Source organism: Tursiops truncatus, chromosome 20, assembly GCF_011762595.2.
Source record: "Tursiops truncatus isolate mTurTru1 chromosome 20, mTurTru1.mat.Y, whole genome shotgun sequence".
Taxonomy (NCBI): domain Eukaryota; kingdom Metazoa; phylum Chordata; class Mammalia; order Artiodactyla; family Delphinidae; genus Tursiops; species Tursiops truncatus.
In genome coordinates, this window is record NC_047053.1 from 29,157,051 (window position 1) to 29,177,571 (window position 20,521).

At 45.6% G+C, this 20,521-nt stretch overlaps 1 protein-coding gene and 1 long non-coding RNA gene across 6 annotated transcripts in view; one reads left to right on the plus strand and one right to left on the minus strand.

Annotated features, from left to right (window-relative positions):
• Positions 1 to 12,101, minus strand: part of LOC141277368 (uncharacterized) — a 55,289-nt gene extending 43,188 nt beyond the window's left edge. The window contains exon 1 of one of the 2 annotated variants that reach the window (XR_012328664.1): positions 11,538 to 12,101. This is a non-coding gene — a long non-coding RNA (uncharacterized lncRNA). The remainder of the gene's footprint in view (positions 1 to 11,537) is intronic. The other variant, XR_012328663.1, reaches the window with a different exon arrangement.
• YPEL2 (yippee like 2) overlaps positions 10,949 to 20,521 on the plus strand; it is a 90,684-nt gene continuing 81,111 nt past the window's right edge. For 3 of the 4 annotated variants that reach the window (XR_012328662.1, XM_073797848.1, XM_073797847.1), the window contains exon 1: positions 10,949 to 11,147. The gene's annotated coding sequence lies outside the window, so the exon portion shown is untranslated. The remainder of the gene's footprint in view (positions 11,148 to 20,521) is intronic. The other variant, XM_019945499.3, reaches the window with a different exon arrangement.

The following is a 20,521-nucleotide window of genomic DNA, read 5'->3' on the forward strand; positions in this document are numbered from 1 at the left end:
TGACTAAAGGAAATGGATCTATGTCAGTTTTATTCAAAGAAGGAAGAGTCCGGGAGGGAGAATGCTTCGGAGGCCGGCTGTGCAATCATCTAGCAGTCTGCTGCAGCAGCAGGCCAGGAGAGCAGAGAGGCAGTTTGGAGCCTATGTAAACTCAGCTCTGCGGGTCAGTTTATCTTGGCTATTGTGTTGTCTGAAGAGCCTTTGTTGGGAGCCTGGGCCCTGGTGCCTGGCAGACCAAAGCAACAATCAGCTTTCAAGTTAGTGAATTAACACTGTTCAAAAACTGAGAGCACAGAAGAAAAAGCTGTTGGGCAAGAAGAGCATTAGATGTGCTACAGAATGAATACAATTCAGAGCTAGAAACTCCCTTCTTTTAGAAACAAGGCCCAGGTTCCTATATGTATCACTTTTCAGGGTCTTCGGTAAAAGAATTTAGGTTATAGCACTGCTAGGAGAGAGTACTGAGATGAAGTCATCTGGGGAAACTGAGGGTCCCTGTCTTCTAGGGTCTGGGCATCACTCTGACCAATCCAGGAATTCATTTTGTCATAACACTTAGAGGTGAGCAGCCTCTCGGGGTTGGACCCACATTAACCAAGCTCACAAGAGTCCAATATTGGAATAATGCAATGACCAGGCATTGACACTGTATGGTACGTTCTCCAACATCTGTAAGAAAGACAACATGTGGAGCCACATCAGAACCATAAATTATACTTGAAAATCAAGCATATAATTAAGGGGACTTCCCTGGTGGTTCGGTGGTTAAGACTCCGCACTTCCAATGCAGGGGGAGTGGGTTTGATCCCTGGTCAGGGAACTAAGACCCCACATGACGCTTGGTGTGGCCAAAAAATAAAAAGAATATAATTGAGAAATGAGTTAGGTGATCTTACAAGACGGTATCATCAAGCTACAGTAGCTGGATTCATTCAGCCTCTCTGTAGGGGTGACCCATTAGCAGAATAAAATATCCCAGATTCTGGCTGGGCACCTTCTGTCTGAATCACATTGGAGAGTCACTGACGAATTCTTGCTCTTCAGGGGTCATTTTTTCAAACCAGGGGTCTCCAAACATTTCTGGTTATGCGTTCCTAACAGCAACAACAACAACAAAAATAAATCCATTTTTTCAAATCATCTGTGGATAATTTTGAATTTTTTTGGTATCTTCTTGTCAGATCTGACAAGAAGGTTATTGCTTTTTACTGAGTAATGTGGCTGACAGCTTATATTAAGGGTAAGAGAAATGTCAACCCCACCACTTTCTTGCTGGCTTGGGCTTTAATTATTAGCATTATCTTTAATTTGCTGTTTCTTTGCAGGAAACTCGGGATGCTCTTGTGCATTTTATGAGGGTTAACTTAGTGAAAACTGAACACCGTAGTATAATACAATCTGTAAATCCATTAAACAGGGCACATTAAACTGCAAGTTTCCCCAGGCTCTGCTGAGAGGAAACCATTGAGTGAGATGCCACTGTCAACCCTCCAGTCGTGGAATTCCCATTCTTTGCTGGGATATCTCAGTAATGAAGGAGGCTATTCTTCAGACAATATATAACACAATGCATTCACTCAGAGACTAGAATATTTTACAGCTTTGGGTACAATAGCAATACGTATACAATCGTTCTTACTTAGAAAGTATGCCCTAATCCCTAATTGAATATGGACACTCCTAAATCTCTATCTACCCATTTGCTGACGAAGGGAGTCCTTTGTGTAGATGTCCAATCTCTTCCATCACATTTTTTTTTTTTTTTTTTTTTTTTTTGCGGTACGTGGGCCTCTCACTGTTGCGGCCTCTCCTGTTGCTGAGCACAGGCTCCGGACGCGCAGGCTCAGCGGCCATGGCTCACGGGCCCAGCCGCTCCGCGGCATATGGGATCTTCCCGGACCGGGGCACGAACCCACGTCCTCTGCATCGGCAGGCGGACTCTCAACCACTGCGCCACCAGGGAAGCCCTCTTCCATCACATTTTGATTCTCCTTATTGTTACTGCTGGAGGGGAACTTTACCTGAAGCTCTGAGGGCGCCTAAGGACTGTACTGCTCCACACAGAACCACAAAGTGAGTATGAGAGAGCTATAGTCATCATCTCATTTTACTATTAGGAGAAGGGTTTTATTTAAACTCAGAAGCAAAACAGTTAAAAGCAGAGCTAATTTGGTTGAAAGGATCAGGATGAACTAGCTTCACCCCTCTCTCTTCAGAGACTTCCATTCCTGAAGCTTTCCACTGGGTTTGAAAATCATGGTTCTGGAACATTTAAAAATTGGCTGAGATGGAATTTTGTTGTAATTGGTGTGGTGCTATAGGCGAGTCTGCAGGAACTTGAAACAAAGGAGATGCCATGCACGGTTTGTCTGCCATGAATTAAGAACAAAAGGAAGTCTTCTGATCCATGGCTTTCTCCCAAAGATATCATAGCGTAGGGTTTTAGTGTTTGGACTCTACAGTCAGACTGTGTTGGATTGTTCTTTTTATGTCCTCCGTAGAGAAGTTAACTTTATTTTTTAATAGGTAATACATACACATGATACTAAATGGTAAGCCTCCCTCCCATTCCTCACCCCCAGGCTCCCAGTCCTTCTCCCAGCAGCAGCCACAGGTACCAGCTTCTTGAGCTTTCTCCTAGAGATAGTAAAGGCATATTCAAGCATACTCCTATACGTTCTCTATATATTTATATTAAAAAAAATAAATGGTGGCATACTTTGTACCATAGTTCTGCCCCATGCCTTTTTCTCCCCCTGAATTCTTGGAGTTTGTTCATTCAATTCATCCATTTAACATATTTATTAAGCATTATGCTAGATTGAAATATTGTTCTCCACTCCTCATAAGAGGGTTATACATCCTGCTCTCTGCCATGTGACTTTTGAGGCTCTTTCTGTAAAGAAGGTGAAGTATACTTCTCTTCTCTCTTGACTTTGGACTTGGCCATATGATTTTCTTTTTTTTTTTGCGGTACGTGGGCCTCTCACTGTTGTGGCCTCTCCCGTTGCAGAGCACAGCCTCCGGATGCGCAGGCTCAGCGGCCATGGCTCACAGGCCCAGCCGCTCCGCGGCATGTGGGATCCTCCCGGACCGGGGCACGAACCCGTGTACCCTGCATCGGCAGGTGGACTCTCAACCACTGCACCACCAGGGAAGCCCTTGCCCATATGATTTTCTTTGACCAGTGGATTGCAGGCCTAAGTGACAATGTGTCACTCAAAGTAGAGGCTTTAAGAGGCATTGTATGTTACCATGTACTTATACATCCGTGGTCCCTAAACAAGAAGACACTAGAAGACAACCTCAACCCAGCCTGTGACCCTCAGCCTGGAGCAGTGCCACCATAGCTACCTGACATATCCATGAGAAAAAAATAAATGTGTTTTGTGTGTATGTGTGGGTTAACCACTGATATTTTGGAATTGTTTGTTATCACAGCCAGAAGCAAACTGAGAACCCTATGTGCCCGGGTACTATTCTAGGTGCTTAGGTTCATTGGGGAACCAAACAAAGATCCTTGCCCCCATGGAGTAGCTATGTATAAACCTGCCTCTTTTTAAAGGCTGCAGAGTATTCCTTCATGCAGAGGCATTGTAATGTATTCAACCAGTCCTTTATGGATGGATTTAGGTTATTTCAAAGCATTAGTTTTAAAAGATGAAAATCATACTTCCAATATAAATGCACAGAAACTGTATATTAAAGTTTTATTTAACTCATTAATGAAGAAACCACCAGGATGACAAGTGAGTTCAAAACATAATATGCAAGTTGAAAATCATAAAGTCAGTGGATAAAAAGAAATTCTGAAATAACTTTGCTAATTTTGGTAGATAACTGGCTAATGTCCTATAGGGTGAAAATAATAACATTTGAGGTTCTCTTCTATTGAACAGAAAAAAATAATCATCCCCCATTATCAGTTTTAGAGCGTTGTAAAATTTCCGGGCTTTAGGGCTTCCCTGGTGGCGCAGTGGTTGAGAGTCCACCTGCCGATGGAGGGGACTCGGGTTCGTGCCCCGGTCTGGAAAGATCCCACATGCCGCGGAGCGGCTGGGCCCGTGAGCCATGGCCGCTGAGCCTGCGCGTCGGGAGCCTATGCTCCGCAACGGGAGAGGCCACAACAGTGAGAGGCCCGTGTACCGCAAAAAAAAAAAAAAAAAAAAAAAAATTTCTGGGCTTTAATCAACTGCAAAGTTACATTTCCCAGAGAGTCAGAGTTTTTGCTAATACTAACAATATTACAATATCTTTTAATATCATCTTTGTGCACATGCGTGAGTCTATCTTAAAGACAAATTCCTACAAGTGAAATTTCTGAGTATATTTTGAGAGAGGTTGTCAAATTGCCCTTCATAGAAACTGTCCCAATTTACCTTTACTGCAAACAACATATGAGTGGCTGTTCTGTCACATCTTCTCCAACACAGTGTTATTGAGCTTTTTACTACTTTCCAATCTGATAAGATAAAAATAGTACCTCATTGTAATTTTAATTTACTTTTTTTCTTGTTATAACTATAGCTGAATATTTTTTCACATCTTTACAAGTTATTTCTTTTTCCTCTACTGTGAATTGTCACTTCCTATTTTTGCCTTCAGAAGAATTAGCCCTTAGTCTGTCACATGTGTTCCAAATATTTTTTTTCACAGATTCAGACATATTTCTAATTGTAGTTCTACTATTTACTAGCTGTGTCACTTTGGGCAAGTTACTTAACCTCTCTGAACCTAAGTTACTTATCTGTAAAGTAGGGATAATAATGTAGTCCTCAATCCCATATTTGAAACGCTGGCATAGATGTGTTTTAGATTCTAGAAACTTTCAGTGCATATACTGCATATTACATAAAACACTAGGGAGTATGAGCTCTTCCGAACATTAATATTCCTCTAAGAAACATATGAACATACTAGATGAGATTAATAAAGCCTATGGATGACCTCATGTCAGCTGAAGTTTGCCATCAAATGAGCTATGTCAAATTTTTTGTTTTTTGAAAGTGGAGCATAAGAAAATCTTCTATGGTTTATTACATCAATTTAAAAATTGTGCAGGGAACTTCCCCGGTGGCAGAGTGGTTAAGAATCCGCCTGCCAATGCAGGGGACACGGGTTTGATCCCTGGCCCGGGAAGATCCCACATGCCAGGAAGCAACTAAGCCCCTGTGCCACAACTACTGAGCCTGTGCTCTAGAGCCCGTGAGCCACAACTACTGAGCCCGAGCGCCACAATTACTGAAGCCTGCGCACCTAGAGCCTGTGCTCCGCAACAAGAGAAGCCACCGCAATGCGAAGCCCGCGCACCGGAATGAAGAGTAGCCCCTGCTCGCCACGACTACAGAAAGCCCACACGCAGCAATGATGACCCAATGCAGCCAAAAATAAAAATAAAAAAAATTTTTTTTAATTGTGCAGAAGAGAGACATCCTCAATGGTACTGTAACTGATTATGACATATAACATATTGATTAGACAAATACTGAGACTAGCCCACATGGGAAGGACTGGAAATTAAAAGATACTCAATGAGAGTACTATTAGTAGCTTGTGAAAATAAAGAAGGAAAATACAATTCCTGTATCCTCCCAAATATTTTTTACCCTACAGATTTTAGTTATTTTATTTTTTATAAAATTATTTATTATTTATTTTTGGCTGTGTTGGGTCTTCATTGCGGTGCGGGGGCTTCTCACTGTGTGGCTTCTCTTGTTGCAGAGCATGGGCGCACCGGCTTCAGTACTGTATCACTCAGGCTCAGTAGTTGTGGCACACGGGCTTAGTTGTTTCGCGGCATGTGGGATCTTCCGAGACCAGGGCTCAAACCCGTGTCCCCTGTATTGGCAGGCGGATTCTTAACCACTGCGCCACCAGGGAAGTCCCCAGATTTTAGTTATTGAATACTATTGACTTGTTATTGTTCCATATGAGCTGTGTCAAGCTTACTTTTAATTTTTAGAGCTTTTTGGATTTTGGAACTGTGGTTAAGGTATGTAGACCCACTGGTATCTTCCTCATAAGGTTGTTGTGAAGGTTGGATTAAATTAAGCAATGCATGTAAAGTGTCTGTACCAGCTCCCAGAACACAGGAAACACCACGTAAATATTATAGTTTCCATTGTTGTTTTTAGGATGGAAGTGCTAAGCCCTTACACCTCTTGTTTCTGGGCACTTTGAATTTTGCTTTGTTGGGTAGTCTGATGTTCAGATGAGTTTCCTTGTAAAAGGGATTGGGATATTTGAAGAGGAGAGGAGAGAAGCATTTGTCCTCTTTGATGGTGTAGAAGAAAGAGAATGAATGGGATTTGAAGCCAGATAGATTAGGGTTCAAATTCCATAGGATCAGCTTCTTTAAAAAATGGGGGAAAATACCTATCTTGCAGGTTGCTTTGAGGATTAAATATAACAAGATAGAATAGAAACTGCTCTGTCCACAACATGTGCTCAATAAATTAGAGCAGCTGTTTTGTTCAGAGTGTGTTCAGGAGGGCTGATGTATAACCCTTACCCACTTACAGTCTGAAAGGCACATAATCAGCCACTTTCATGACTGAAAGTGAGGAACTTGGACAAGGATCAGAGAAAGCATTTATTGTACATAAAGAAACAAAGCACTGTTGCCATGATGTGTCTGCAGGAAAATGGCACCAGGCCCTCCTCTGTGATGTAACGTCATGGGACTTTCCTTGTGGGGGGAGATGGGAGTGAAGCCTGGGAGGAGCAACTCCCCCTCCCCAGACAGGCAGAGGGGAATGTTTTCCCAGGTGGTATGGTAGTGTGACAGCCTGTAGCCTTTAGCATTCAGGAAGTTTCCATTGTGCTGTGATTTTAAAATGTAGGCAGCTCCTTTCATTATAGAATATCCTAAAGTTTCAGGTTAATCTTTTCATACTATGAAGTAAGACTGTTATCTGTTAATCAGTAGACTCTGAGGACAGAACCTATCCATTCCTGCTTGGATCCCTACTGGATTCAACTCAAATATAAACCTGGAGGGAGGGCCTGCCATGTGCCAGGTGCTAAACATACAAAGACGATCTGATAAGGTTGCAGCCCAGGAGGAACTGGCAGAGAGAATGGATAACTGAGAACTCTTACTAAGGAGTGTAGAGTGCTGAGTGATGTAATAGAGTTGTGAATACAGTGCTATGGAAGGTATTGAGAAGAGAAAGATTAGTTTTTCTAGAGAGGTTAGGGGAAACTCTTCCAGAAAAGTGACACTTGATCTGATCTTTGGATTGAGTCATCAAGCAAAAGGCTTTGAGATGGAATGAGGAAAGAGCAAAGACGGAAAGGAGATATAGGAAAGTGAAAGAAACTGCAGGAGATGGTGTAGGAGGTGATGTGCATATTCATTCATTTGTTCAGTTATTTATTCAACAAGTATTGGTTGAGTGCCAGACACTGTTGCTGGCACTGGGGATACAACAGGAAGCAAGACAGACAAAGTCCCGGACGCTCTCATGGAGTTTACACTTCAGAGGTGGGTGAGACAGAAAACAAATAAAAACACGAAGAAAGTAATTTCAGGGAGAGATATGTGTTATGCAAAGTTGCGGGACTTCCCTGGCAGTGCAGTGGTTAAGAATCCGCCTGCCAGTGCAGGGGACACAGGTTCGAGCCCTGGTCTGGGAGGATCCCACATGCCGCGGACAAACTAAGCCCGTGCGCCACAACTACTGAGACTGCAAGCCACAACTACTGAATCCGGCGCCCCAGAGCCCATGCTCCGCAACAAGAGAAGCCATGGCAGTGAGAAGCCAGCTCACCACAACTAGAGAAAGCCCGCACGCAGCAACGAAGACCCAACGCAGCCAAAAATAAATAAATAAAATTTAAAAAGAAAAAAGAAAGAAAAGTTGGGAGTAGGTAGAATAGAGGGTACCCTGGGGGGCATGTAAGTATCAGGGGGGCCTCTATGGAGGAAATGTTTGACCTGAAAACCAAGCGGTGAGGACGCAGCCTGCTGGAGACAGTGTTCTAGGTGGATGGGACAGCAAATACAAACACTATAACAAGACCAGGCCCAGCGTATTTGAGGAACAGAAAGGTGGCCAGCTTGACTGGAGCAGCATGAGCGAAGGAGCAACAGGGAAAGACCAGAGAGGTTGGCTTAGTAGGGCCTTGTGGCCATCGTAAGGAGTTTGTTTTGAGGAACTACCATCTGGCTGCTGTGTAGAGACTGGAAGCAGGGAGGTGAGTTGGCAGGCTGTTGCAACATCTAGGCAAGAGGTGTTGGTGGCTCTGACCAGGGTGGTAGCAGCAGAGACAGACGTGTTCAGAGCAAATATATATCTCTGAAGTAGAGCTGACAGGACCTGCTGATGCACTGGTGGTGGGGGTTGAGGGAAAGGAGGATGGAATCATGTCAAATGCTATGAGAAGTTAAGATGAGCACATAAAAGTGACCTTTTCACGGTAGTAGTGATGTCAATGTGGCAACAGTAGGAATGTGGGATTGGAGAAAGGGGATGCTGGAAAATAATTGCTGGGAAGGCTTTGGCAATGAATGAATTTGGCCACACACAGAGGAGACAAGGGTCCTGGGCCACTGACAAAGCCAAGCTGCTAACCTGTCTGCGAGGCTAGGAACTTCTCAAACTTTTACTGCTAGGGGGAAAAAAAAGCCCTCTGGCTACATTTGAACAAATTTACTTACTTCTCTCCCTATATTTTTGCACCTCATTTTTGCCCTACGGGATAAATATCTGTCAGTTCTCACACACTCTCCCTAGGCCTCAGGGTCTCTCCTCTTGGTAGATTCTTCAGAAAACTACCATCCAAGCCAAGCAGGAAGTTCTGCACAGAATAGGCACTGAGTAAATGTGTACTGAGGGGCCATTCGAGGTGCTTTCAGAGAGGAAGAGAAGTTGCTTCTCCTACTTTGTTTCACTTCTACCTTCTGGCCTAACAACTCACAGTGCTTGGCTCTTCTGCCTGGGAGGAGGCACCATCAGCCTTAGCACACCCTTTTTTTGGTTGGTTGCCGGCTGGTTCTATTGTCTCCAGGTCTTGCAAGTCCCGCTGCCTCTTCCAGTTCCCTGCATACACACGGCAGGCCTGCAGGGGTCCTCACATCTCCCTCTTGAACCACCCCACCAGGCTTGTCCTCCTTAGCTCACATTATCTTTTATTTAAACAGAAAACGGTAGCCACCAATCTTGTTACATAACATACCAATATCCTAGGGTGTTAAACTAATGCAACATCTACTGTTGGGGAGTGGTGATCTGGCAACATGAATATTCACTAGGAGAATATTGCTGAAACATTGTAACGAGTTTGACTTTCTGGCCCTGATTAGATTTTGGAGAGGTAAGGGACTTTAGAGATCATCCTATTTCAATTTTCTTTGTTTTAAACTGTGGAAACCAAGGCCTTGAGAGACAAAGAAATTTGCCCAAGAGGCAGATGAGCGCAGAAATCAAACTCTAAAGAATCCACCACCTCTTCATAGATTAAGTATTAAACGTTTCTTGTTCATGATTCTTTCTCACCTGAAAAGCATTTTAAAAAAATCTGTTTTAAACTTTCCAACTTTGTCAACTGTGAACAGTGACAAGGTGTTCTTGCTTACACTGAAACTGCTTACACTGAGACTGATACATGTGTATGATACCGATTTTTTGAGGTATTTTTTGTTGCTTTTACTATCGTTTTATTAACATTAGGACTGGATTCACATCCAACCATGCAAGGCATATTAACTGAATACAATTTGAATGCAAAATATATTAACTGAATCAAATATCTATCTATTTATCTATCTCCGACTAGGGATCAAACCCATGCCCCCTGCACTAGGAGCGCAGTCTTAACCCCTGGACCGTCTGGGAAGTCCCTGAATCAAATATATTTTAAAGACTGCCAGGTGGCGTTGCGGTGAAGTTTGAGCCACCTGGGGATCTACCCCGTACCATTCTCCATTTATGTGCAAACCAGTGGGGAAGAGGGCTGAAGTCAGCAGCACCCCCAGAAGCATCTCGCATTCTGACAGCAGCTCAATAAAACATCGCATTTCCTACTGCTCTCTGAGGAACTGCAGAACTAACAGTGGCCAACTGAAAAGGCTGGGTTGCTCTCTGCCCCTGATCCCTGGCAGCATTCTTTCTCAAACTGACCTGTTTTCTTGCTGGGAGACTGCCCCACTCCACCCACCTGGTGCCTCCCTAGATTTCCTGACTGCCCTGGGCTTATTTTTTTAACCTTCTCTTCCTTGAAAAGCACCACTCCACTGACCCAGAACGTGGGCGCCTCCCCTATGATCACTGACCATCCTACTCTCCGGGGCGTACCATTTCTCTTTAAAAGCCTTGGAAAATCAGCAGCAGTTGGGGGCTAGGTACCTTCCAATTCCTGTAATGCCTCGTTCCTACTTTTAATTCGCCAAATTTGAGAGAGCAGAGAGAAAAGGGGAAATGCCTTGCTTCTGAGTAGGTCCTGGCTGGGCCCCGTCGGGCTGGCACTGTCTTATTTAATTCAACTGCCCCGGTTCCCAAGAGCTTCCTCAGGTAACTTAGCCTCTGAGTTAGGGATACCTAAGGTGGGAGGAGGGAGTTAGAGAGTAGAAGAAGCACTATAAAGCTTCCCCTCTCCCTACCCCGGGTTCTGGAAATCCCAGCCTTGAAGCGGGGACAAACTCCAAACCCAAATAGACGGCCTCCTCCCGAGCGCCGAGAGCCTACCCATCCTCATCACCCTTTCTCCCTCTTCCTCCGGCCAGTTGCCCTGCTTGGCCAGGCTCCGCTGGCTGAGCCTCATAGGGCCTGGCCGGGCACTCGCCACACTCCCCTCACCCAAGCCCTGCCAGGGCCGAGAGGTGGGGGGTGGGAGGTAGGGGAAGCAGGGGGCGGAGTTCCGTCCTTCGCTGATTGGCTCAAGACGGATGGGCTGCGGCCGGGCCCAGCCAACCCGCGGCGTGTTGCTATGTGCTGAGCCGAGGGGATAGGCGCGGGGGCGCGTCCGTCACCAGGCAGCCCCCGGCCCCGACCCGGAGGGATGCGGAGTGGCGGCGGCGGCAGTGGCGGAGACTGTGGCTTTAAGAGCGCGCCCAGAGCCCGGGATCCGGCCGGGCGGTCCTTTGCTGCTGCGCACCCCCGCGGAGCCAAGCTCAGAGCTGGCCGGACCGGGCTGCCTGCTGCCCGGTAAGCAGACGCGAGCACTGCGCGAGCCGGGCGTGCGTGGGCGTGGGGCGCGCTGTCAGCGCGGGCGCCCGACCCCCCATCACTGGGCGCAGGTCCCGTGGTCCCTGCGGCCCGGCTCCCCCGGAGCGCGCGGCACCCTCTGCCCAGCGCGGCCGAGGCGGGGTCCAGTGGGGGGGTCACCCTGGGGGCCGCGGGCACAGGGGGCGGGGAGCGGGCCGCCGGGGCCACGTGACCGGTTTGTTTACAAACACTGCCGGGGCCTTGGCGGCGGCCCGCGGTAGGAGCCGAGAAGGCATGGGTTCCCAGGTCGGGGGCCCGGGACCTGTGCGAGGAGCGGGGCTAGTAGGGCGCGCGCGGTTTGGCGGGGCGGTAGGGGGGTGACCTGGAGACCTGGTCGCTGCTTCTTCCTGAGCATAGTTCCCGCGGGTTCGGAGTCTGTGGGGGGCAGGGTGGGAGCTTCGGGCGTTTTCGGTCCCCGGTGTCGCTGGGTGTCCGCTGGAGACACTGGGTCCGGGGGCGCCGCCCTCGGTGCCCCCGCCTTTGGGGGACTGGCTGCCCTCAAGACTCCGAGGAGCGCTTGGCCGGCCCTGGGCCGAGGTAACCGCAGCCGAGTTCCTGCCTGGCCGCTTCCCGGCGCCTCCCCAGTGCCCTTGCCAAAGGGGTGGGCGCGAGTTCACTCCTGCCCGACGGAATTAAGGGGCCTCTCCAGCGAGTACCTTTCGGGAACTTGCGCTGAGGGGCAGCGCCGATCTCTCACTGCTTCCAGTTCACCCTCGGCCGCTGACTTCCTCTGGATGTCTTTACCCAAGTGGTGGCTTTTCTCTAGTTGGCGGGTGGGGGGAACCACCTGTTCTTTTGGACCCAGCCCAGGAGACTGCCACCTCTGACTTCACTCTCAGCTTACGAGAGCTTACAAAGCCAAGTGAGTGAGTGTCCTCCGTTTATTTCTGTTATGTAGCTGACCCTCCCGCAGTCCCGCGGCTGTGAATGGCACGGGAAAATGCTCCTGGGCTTCGCTGGGTTTTTTGCTCTCTGGCCTCCTTGTCAGTTTGCTCTCCTGGGGTCTTGAGGCTCTTTTCAGTAAGTCCTTGCTTCTGGTGAGTCTGAAAGCTAACAACACAGCTAGCTACCATCTTTTCCCCCTTGCCCTTCCTCCCATGTTCCTCTCTTCTGGTCAGGCAAGATGTGCAAGATGGGACTCCCTGTCCTAGAGCATTGGGCAAGAAGGGAAGCTGTCTGATTGCGTGTGCCCCACTTGCTCCCAGAACATTAGCCCTGCATGGAACCTAGGGGACTGAGAGGTTACGCGACTTGTCCAAGGCAACTCATGTCACTGGTGCTGGGGTGAGACTTGACCATTCACCCTTTCCTGACTTTCCTTTGACCTCGTCACTGCCACAGGACTGCAAAGATGGGTTGAACCTGACTTCTGTCTATCCCTTATACTGAGACTGAGCCTCCTCTGACCCCCCCATTCCCCCCCATGGGGAACATTTTAATTCCTCTAAACTGTGACAGTGAGTGGCTACAGGTTCTTTACCAAGGAACAGGTCCAGCCTGAGGAGAGTTGTGCAAATTTCTCTTTGGCACCTTTCCTTATCCCCAGCTCCATGATAAGGGTCTCAGGCAGGAGCAGAGTGTGGGCCTTGGGCTCATCCCCCTCCTTAGTTTGGCTTTGCCTTATCAGTTTAGGATTTGATAACAGCCTTTCTGTCTTGATATCTTGTGCTTGAACTAAACTCCAGAAGCTTGGAATTAGGGGTGGAAAATGAAAATAAACGCATGTGCAAGAATATTGTTTTCCTTTTTCCCTCTAGGATAGTGGTTTTCAAACTCTGAGTGGGATCCACAGTGAGGAATACATTTTACATCCCTGCACAGAGGTCCACAAGTGCATAAGTTCCCAGAAACAATAATTGCCCTGACTACCTGCAGTGTGTTCTATTTATAATTTTTTCCTACTTACTTAAAAAAAAAAAAATCAACTGCTGGTCATGACTCATTTATTTGGTTTCTTGACCAAGCGGGTCACGGCCCACAGTTTAAGAAACATTGCTGTAGAGCAGAGGTCCTCAAACTTAAATCTGCATAAAGATGACCCAGGTAGTGTTTAAAAATGCAGTATGTAAGTCCAGTCTGGAGATGTTTATTCTCAGTGGGGCACATTTTTAATAAATGGGCCATGAGGTTGTGTAGACAGGTGGTTGATAAGAAACCCTGAACTAGTGGGAATTGGGGGCAATGTACAATGAAAGGCATTAACTTAGATAAGAAGAATGCAAAGCCTTAGTCAGATATGTGAGCCATACTCTATGCAAACCCAGGATCCCTCATCTGTCACACTAGCCCAGGCTAGTCTAAGGGTATAGTGTTGTTTGATTTCAGCTGTCATGAGGCATTGGCCCTAAGAGATAGCCCCCCTTCCCTCCCCACATCCCTGCACTCCAGCCCACTTGAGGGCTGCTGTTCATGGTTCGGTACCACTGGATGTTTCTAGGTGTGTGGGGTTGGGGTCATGAGTAGTGCTGTTGAGCCTCCTGTATTATTCACAGATTTATGTGAATTTTCACTATTTTAATGACTTTAATGGTTTTGAGTCAATGACACAGTCATTGCGCCTGGGACATGAACGGTTTGGGCAGCAGAAAAGGTTGATTTTAATATCTGTGTATTCCAGGCTGTGTAATCTAGGAGAAGGGCAGACTGGTGATTTTATTTTTGTTAGGCATGGGGAGGGGAGCCAGGGGCTTGTCTGTCAACAGTTAATAAGAAGAGGTGCAAGTTTCCCCAACCCCTTGCCTGCCTCAGCCCTGGTTCTTTCCTGTGTAACAGCTCAGCTCCTGTGTGCAGGTGGATCTTGTTAGTATTCTGGTTTCTGATGCTGTTACCTCTGTCTCTACTTTCAAGCATAAACATACACACACCTGATGCTTCCACATGTTGTATGTTTCCCTCTTATTGTGTCCAAACATGTTGGTAAAAGAAATTTCCTTGAATTTATCAAAGCTACAATTTAGCTTCAAAGAGAACTCTAAATTATCCAAATTCAAATTCAACTGTGGTCCTTCCTGCCAAGGGTATGCCTTATATGGGAACACTAACTGTAGGATTGTTGAAATTAACTTTAATAATGTTCAGTTTGGTCAAGCAGCTCACATTAACGTTTAGTTTTGAGCCTATGGAAAAAAAGGAAACAACAAAAGGATGGCATATCCTAGGATAGGAAAAGCAGGTGGGATTCAAATTGAGGTCTGGATCAATTTTCTTTGTAAATTATCTTGGCATTTCCCTAGGGTCTGTCAACCAAACCACTAGTTGCTCTGACAGTTGCATTCCCTTAGCATGATGAGGGGGTATAAAGCTCTGGAAAAGGAAGTGTCCTTTTGAATTTTAGCATCCAATGATGGAAAGCCAGGGCCTACAGGCTAAAGGGATTCTGTTAAGAGTTTAGTGATATTATCCCTAACAAAAGGTGATACTGCACCTACCTGAATTTCCCTGGGAGCTGTAAATACAGCACTGGAGGTTTATAAAGTAAATAGGATTATGCCACTCCCATGTTTACAACTTTCACATTGCCCTTCAGAAATAATCCACCCCCTTTCCCTGTAGGCATTGCAGACCTCTCCCCCGTCCCATCCCAACTTCTCCACCCCCCCACCCCCCAGCTCCTACCAGCCCTCACCTGGTCCATTCTGCTTCAGTCCAGCTCCAACTGCACTAGCCTTCCTGAGATTTCTAAAACAAGTAAGGTTTGTTTTTGTCCTTGGGCCTTTCTACTGGTAGTCACTGGTCTCCAAATTTTTGCATGATTGGCTTCCTACACTTGGGTCTCAGAGAGCCCCTCCCTGACCTGTTATCTAGAACAGTCCTCCATCCCTGCCCCTCAGCCCTTCTTAATCCCCTTAATTTTTTTTTTTTTCCAAAGCACTTTAATACCATCTGGAAATGCATTGTCTACTTGATGGCTGGATTGGAAGCCCAGTCTGTCTTGCTCACTGCTGACAGTGCCTAGCAGGGAGTAGCACAGGATAAATATCTAATTGTTGGTGGAATGAATGAATGACCAAGAGAGCCAAGGTTTAGAGTCTTTAAGAGTAAGAAATAATACTTATTTTCAAGAGAAGAGGAGGAAAAGAAGTTTTCTCTCTTTTCCTCGGAATTCCTGTTCCCTTGGAATTACTTTCTTTTGAGATTTCTGCTTTTCACAATATTTTTCATCCTTTTATTTTTTTTTATGGGTTGCCAAAGTCTCTAAAAGCTCCATTGTTATTTTGTTGTTGTTAATAACTCTTGCCTCCCCTACAAGCCTTATTCTAGGCTTCACTGTTCTTCTGACAAACAAGCATTTCTATCAGTAATCACATTTCATTAATACTAGGCACTATAAGTAGAGCTAAGAGCCTTGGCTTTAGAACCAGAAAGATCTGAATAATTAGCTCTGTGACCTAGGACAATTTGCTAAAATTCTCTACATCTCTGTTCCTTATTTGTAAAATGGGACTAATAATAGTTACTATCATACAGGATTGATGGGAAGATTCAATGAGAGAATGCACGGGAACCCAGACACAGAGCCTGGCACATAAGTGCTTGGTATTAGCTATTAATAACAAGACTAATATTAATAGTTAGATTCCCTCTCTCACTGGCAGGAATTCCCTATCCATTGATTTGGGAGTGGGCAGTAAGAGGGGGAAAACTCCCAAATTTTAAATTAGTGTAAGTAAATGAAGACCAAAAATGTCACTTAGATTTATCAGAACTGGAATGGAATTTAGAAGTCATCTAATTGCACACTGCTACCCAACTCTTAATAAACATCCATGTGGAAGAAGTAATATTTATAGAAGTGTTTGGAAGAATATGTTGTCTACCTGGTCTTAAGTTTTATCCTTGAATTAAGCCGGGCCAACTGAAAGCTGCATACTTGGGCCATGTTACCTCAGCCCCTCCAGAATTGTTTTCACTGAGATGAACTTGGGTGTCCTGCCCTTTGCTTTATGGAGGGACGCTGTCCAAAATAGCTTTATATAACTTGCTACTACATTTCTTATAAGAATTTATATTGTTGAAGACTTAAGCTACAACTTCACTTAATGTCTCTGTTAAGTTAATCAGAGAAATTGCTTTCAGAACCCAGTGCTAGGAAAAGCTTTGCCTCTCCCAAGGAACTGGCATGATTTTTCTTTGTGGACAATTGGATATAACTGATCATGTTTCTCTTTTTTGCTTTGGCTGCCAGGAAGCAGAGAAACAAATTTGTGGCTTGACTTTAGTAACTGTCGGGCCCTGCATCCCAATTTTTTCCAGTGTTAACCCTATAATTTTATTTTCTTTGCTTTCAAGTTAATGGTTTATAACTCTATTGATTAGATATATGCTGGATTGGGTATTAAAATCCATTTTAGGTGTTACATTTTAGAGATATAAACATTGAGGCCCAAACAGGCAAAAAGGACTTGCTTAGGACAGAACTAATTTGGGCAAAGCACAGACTGTAAATCATATCTTTTATTTCTCAGGTCCAAGGCTCTTACTACTCCCGTACATTCTGGAAAAGTACCAACTTCTGACTTAAACTCTAAATTACCCATAATGTCTCAATACTAGGCAAAGCCTTCCTTCCCTCTGTGATGGGACAAAGCAACATCTGCCAATGAGGTGTGGCACTGCCACTCTGATTCCTGTTTCCTGGCTGGGTCAGCAGCACTGAGCTCTCCTGTCTCCTGAGTTGCAGGGCAGTCAGCCCTCCCCCATGGTCTTGAGAATGTAGTATGTCCAGACTTAGCGGGTTTTATGTGAAATTAGCTTGCCTGCTCAGAATGAAATTAGCCTCTAGTGTCTGGAGTTCCCTCGGCTATTTCTTGCCATGAAAGGAAGGCTTGATATCCAGATGGCATATGGATGCCACTGAGGCTCAAACAGGATCTGCTGGGTGTGAACAGTGGTTGAGTTTGGTTGGGCAGAAGAAAGTGGTTTTATTCTATCTGATATGAAATTTAGTTATAGGAAATATTGACCTGCCTAATGATTTGTTTTGTTTTCCCATGGTGTTCTGGGTGGGAGTACCTGGGGCAAGAGAGCATAGGCTTGGAACATATCCTGCCTGAGGAAAATTTTGATTCCTATTTTGAGATAGAGAAGAGGAACCTCTGGCCTGGGGCTGAAACTCAATCTTTTATTTTGTTTTATTTTTGTTTTGTTTTATTTTCCTGGGTATTCATCATTCAACAGATAATTAGACCTTTGGGAGAAAAAGGTAAGTCATAATATGGCCCCTGCCCCTAAGAGCATATCCTCAAATAGGAGTGATTAAGACATCTATGTCAATAACCAGAGTACAAGGTAGAAAGAGTTTAAGTTCATTACAGAGATACAGAAAGAAGGGTAGGCATTTTGGAGATGTGGCTGGGAAGAATGAAGAGGATTTAAACATGCAGAAACACGCCAGGGGAAACAGTGTGTGCAAAGGCACCGAGGTAATGACATGACAGGTAACGTATGTGGAATGCTCAGGAGGCATATGAGATGCAGGAAGGAGATATTGCTTGGGCTACCATTGCTACAGTTTAGAGGAGCTCCATAGATGTGGACCGTGACTTACATTTGCAGTAGAACTCTGGAGGATGAAGGCTAGCTGATATAGATAATAGGCATCCTCAAAAGTGAGACTAGGGCTTCCCTGGTGGCGCAGTGGTTGAGAGTCCGCCTGCCGATGCAGGGGACGTGGGTTCATGCCCCGGTCCGGGAGGATCCCACATGCCGCGGAGCAGCTGGGCGCATGAGCCATGGCCGCTGAGCCTGCGCGTCCGTAGCCTGTGCTCTGCAACGGGAGAGGCCACAGCAGTGAGAGGCCTGCGTACCGCAAAAAAAAAAAGTGAGACTATCCCTAGGGATTCTCAAACCTGGTTGCCTTAAGAATTCCTGGCCCAGCCAAAAGGCTATAAAATCAGAATTTAATACCTACACTTCCCCCCCACCCCAATTTCCCAGGTTTTCCTAATGCAGACCACCCCACACATGTCTGAGGTCTGGAAATCACTAAGGTAGTTGCTCTCCCTGGCAGATACCAACTACTAAACATCCTTAACCTTTGGCCTCCTTTCCCTTAGTTTCTATTTTTGCCTCTTCCTTTTCTTCTTTTGTTTGTATGTTCCTGTGTGTCATCCATTATGTTTGTTTTCCCTTTATCTCTTCTTTTATCACCATTTTGGTCTTTGTCTGTTGGGGGTCCCTACCTAAGGTGACCCACCACCAAATGGACCATAAAGTAGAAATGAATTCTCTTTCAGCATTTGCTGTGCTAATGGTATAAACATGTGTATTATGTAAATATAAATTAGATAGGGCTTTTGGTTAGTTTTGCTTACATGATTCTTAATTTGTTTTATTTAGGATTGGAGGGAAGAAGTATCCCGCACATGCCTGCAGCCTTAAAGCTAAATATCCCATTAGCATGAAGAGATGATAAGAACTGAAAACTAGCTTTTTCTTGTGCCTAATCTGTTGTCCCACCTTCTGGTTCAGGTTATTCCCTTCCCTTATTTGTTTTCTCAGGTTTCTGCAATTAAAAGTTGATGCATTGAGCCAACCCTGACAGCCTGAAGATGTTTTAAGAGAACTTGACATCTTTGTTTTGCATTGTGATTAATTGACTTAGACTCTCCCTCTGGGAGATAGTCTGCTTGTTTTAGAGGGCTCAAGTACCAAGGATGCACATCTTCAGACCCCCCTCTGTCATGTCTCGGTTGAAGGATCCCCTGGGGGGTGGAGGTTGAGGGGGCTGTTCCCAGGATCCCAGTTACGGTACTTTCTAGTAGAGTGACCTTGGGCAAATTGCTTAACTTCTCTTGAGCTTTTTCCTCATCTTTCAAATAGGAGTAATCATCATAATGCCTGCCTCTTTGGGTTGTTGTGAGGACTGAGATAATGCATATCAAGTACTTGGCCCCTTATGGGCCCATAGTACGAAATTAATAAATTGTAGAGTCCTGGAGGCTTACTGACAGTTGCTGAAGGGCCTCAGATGACTCTCCCTATCTCCTCCCCTCCTTTCCCACCCTCCTTCAACCAACACTTTCTGAGCTCTTGGTGCCCGTGGGGCTTTGGGCTAGCTATGATGGGTGATTAACCAGACATGGTCTCTGGATGTGGTCAGGAACAGCACACAGTCTAGTGGGAAGATTGACCCATAAACTACTAGCTTTGTGGAGGTTTCTAAATTATATGAAAAAGCTGCACTGGCAATGTGCATGGCTCCCCTTAGTGTGCCAGGCCTGAGAGGAAAAGAAGCTGTCTTTCTTATTAAAATCTATCTCCCATTCCCATAATAGGAGAAATCCAGAAATTTGCTCTAGAATCAGTCTGTCTTCCCCACCCTATTCCTTTTCCGCTGCTTCAATAAATGGCAACGCTAGATGACAGTTTAATTCTTAGAACAAAATGCATCCATCTTTGGGTTGGTGATGGCTGGGACTTTGGACATACAACAGGCATCCTTTTGAAAGTGCCTCTGCCCTTTTTTTCTCTTGAGTTTTAAGTTCAATTTCCAAATTCCAGTCGTGGAAAGGCAGGGAGCCCAGCCACAGATGTGAGAGTCTAGAGTTTTGGATTTATTTGAAATGGGAGATTAAAGTGAGAAAGCCAAAGGCATGCTGACAGCTGAACAATAGAATTGTATTGGCAGATTTGGGATGGATGGTTTGTAATTAATTGAGGCCCCAGCTGTGCCCTCGGGGAGCAGCAGTTAAAGAGAAATCAAGGTCACACAGTGCCCATATTCCAAAAGACATTCATTTAGTCAGTAAATAATATTGGATATTTGAGTGTGTGGGACACAGATGACAATCAAATAATCATCTCAATAAAACTACAACTGTGAGAAGTGCTATGCCTCTGGAATTGGGGGCCTGACTTAGTGGGTGTTGGAGGAGGCTAAAGGGAGGGTTCCCTGGTGAAGTAGCCTGAAGACTGGCCATCTCTTACTCTGCTTTTCAAGACGTTGTTTTCTTGATAGATCTTCTAAATGTCTGTTTTTACATTACAGTTCAAGTGTAGCCTTGTCTGGGGACAGAGGAGTGGACCCAATCTCTCTTTGGGTCCCAGATCATGGGAAGAAAGTATTCGCTTTGTGTTGACCAGGATTATCATCTCTGACCATGGCCAAATACAAAGTGCAGGACTGATGCCGAGGGCGGCAGTCTCTGGGAGCTGCAGAAAAGGGTGGATCTGGTTTCTCTGAAATGTGGAGCAGAGGCAGGACGGAGGGACCCCTTCCCTCTTAGCCTGCACCAAGTCTACCACTGCGTTTTCCCTGGCTCAGTCTTGCCTAGAACAGCAGCTCAGACTGCCGTGGGGGGGTTGTGGGGATC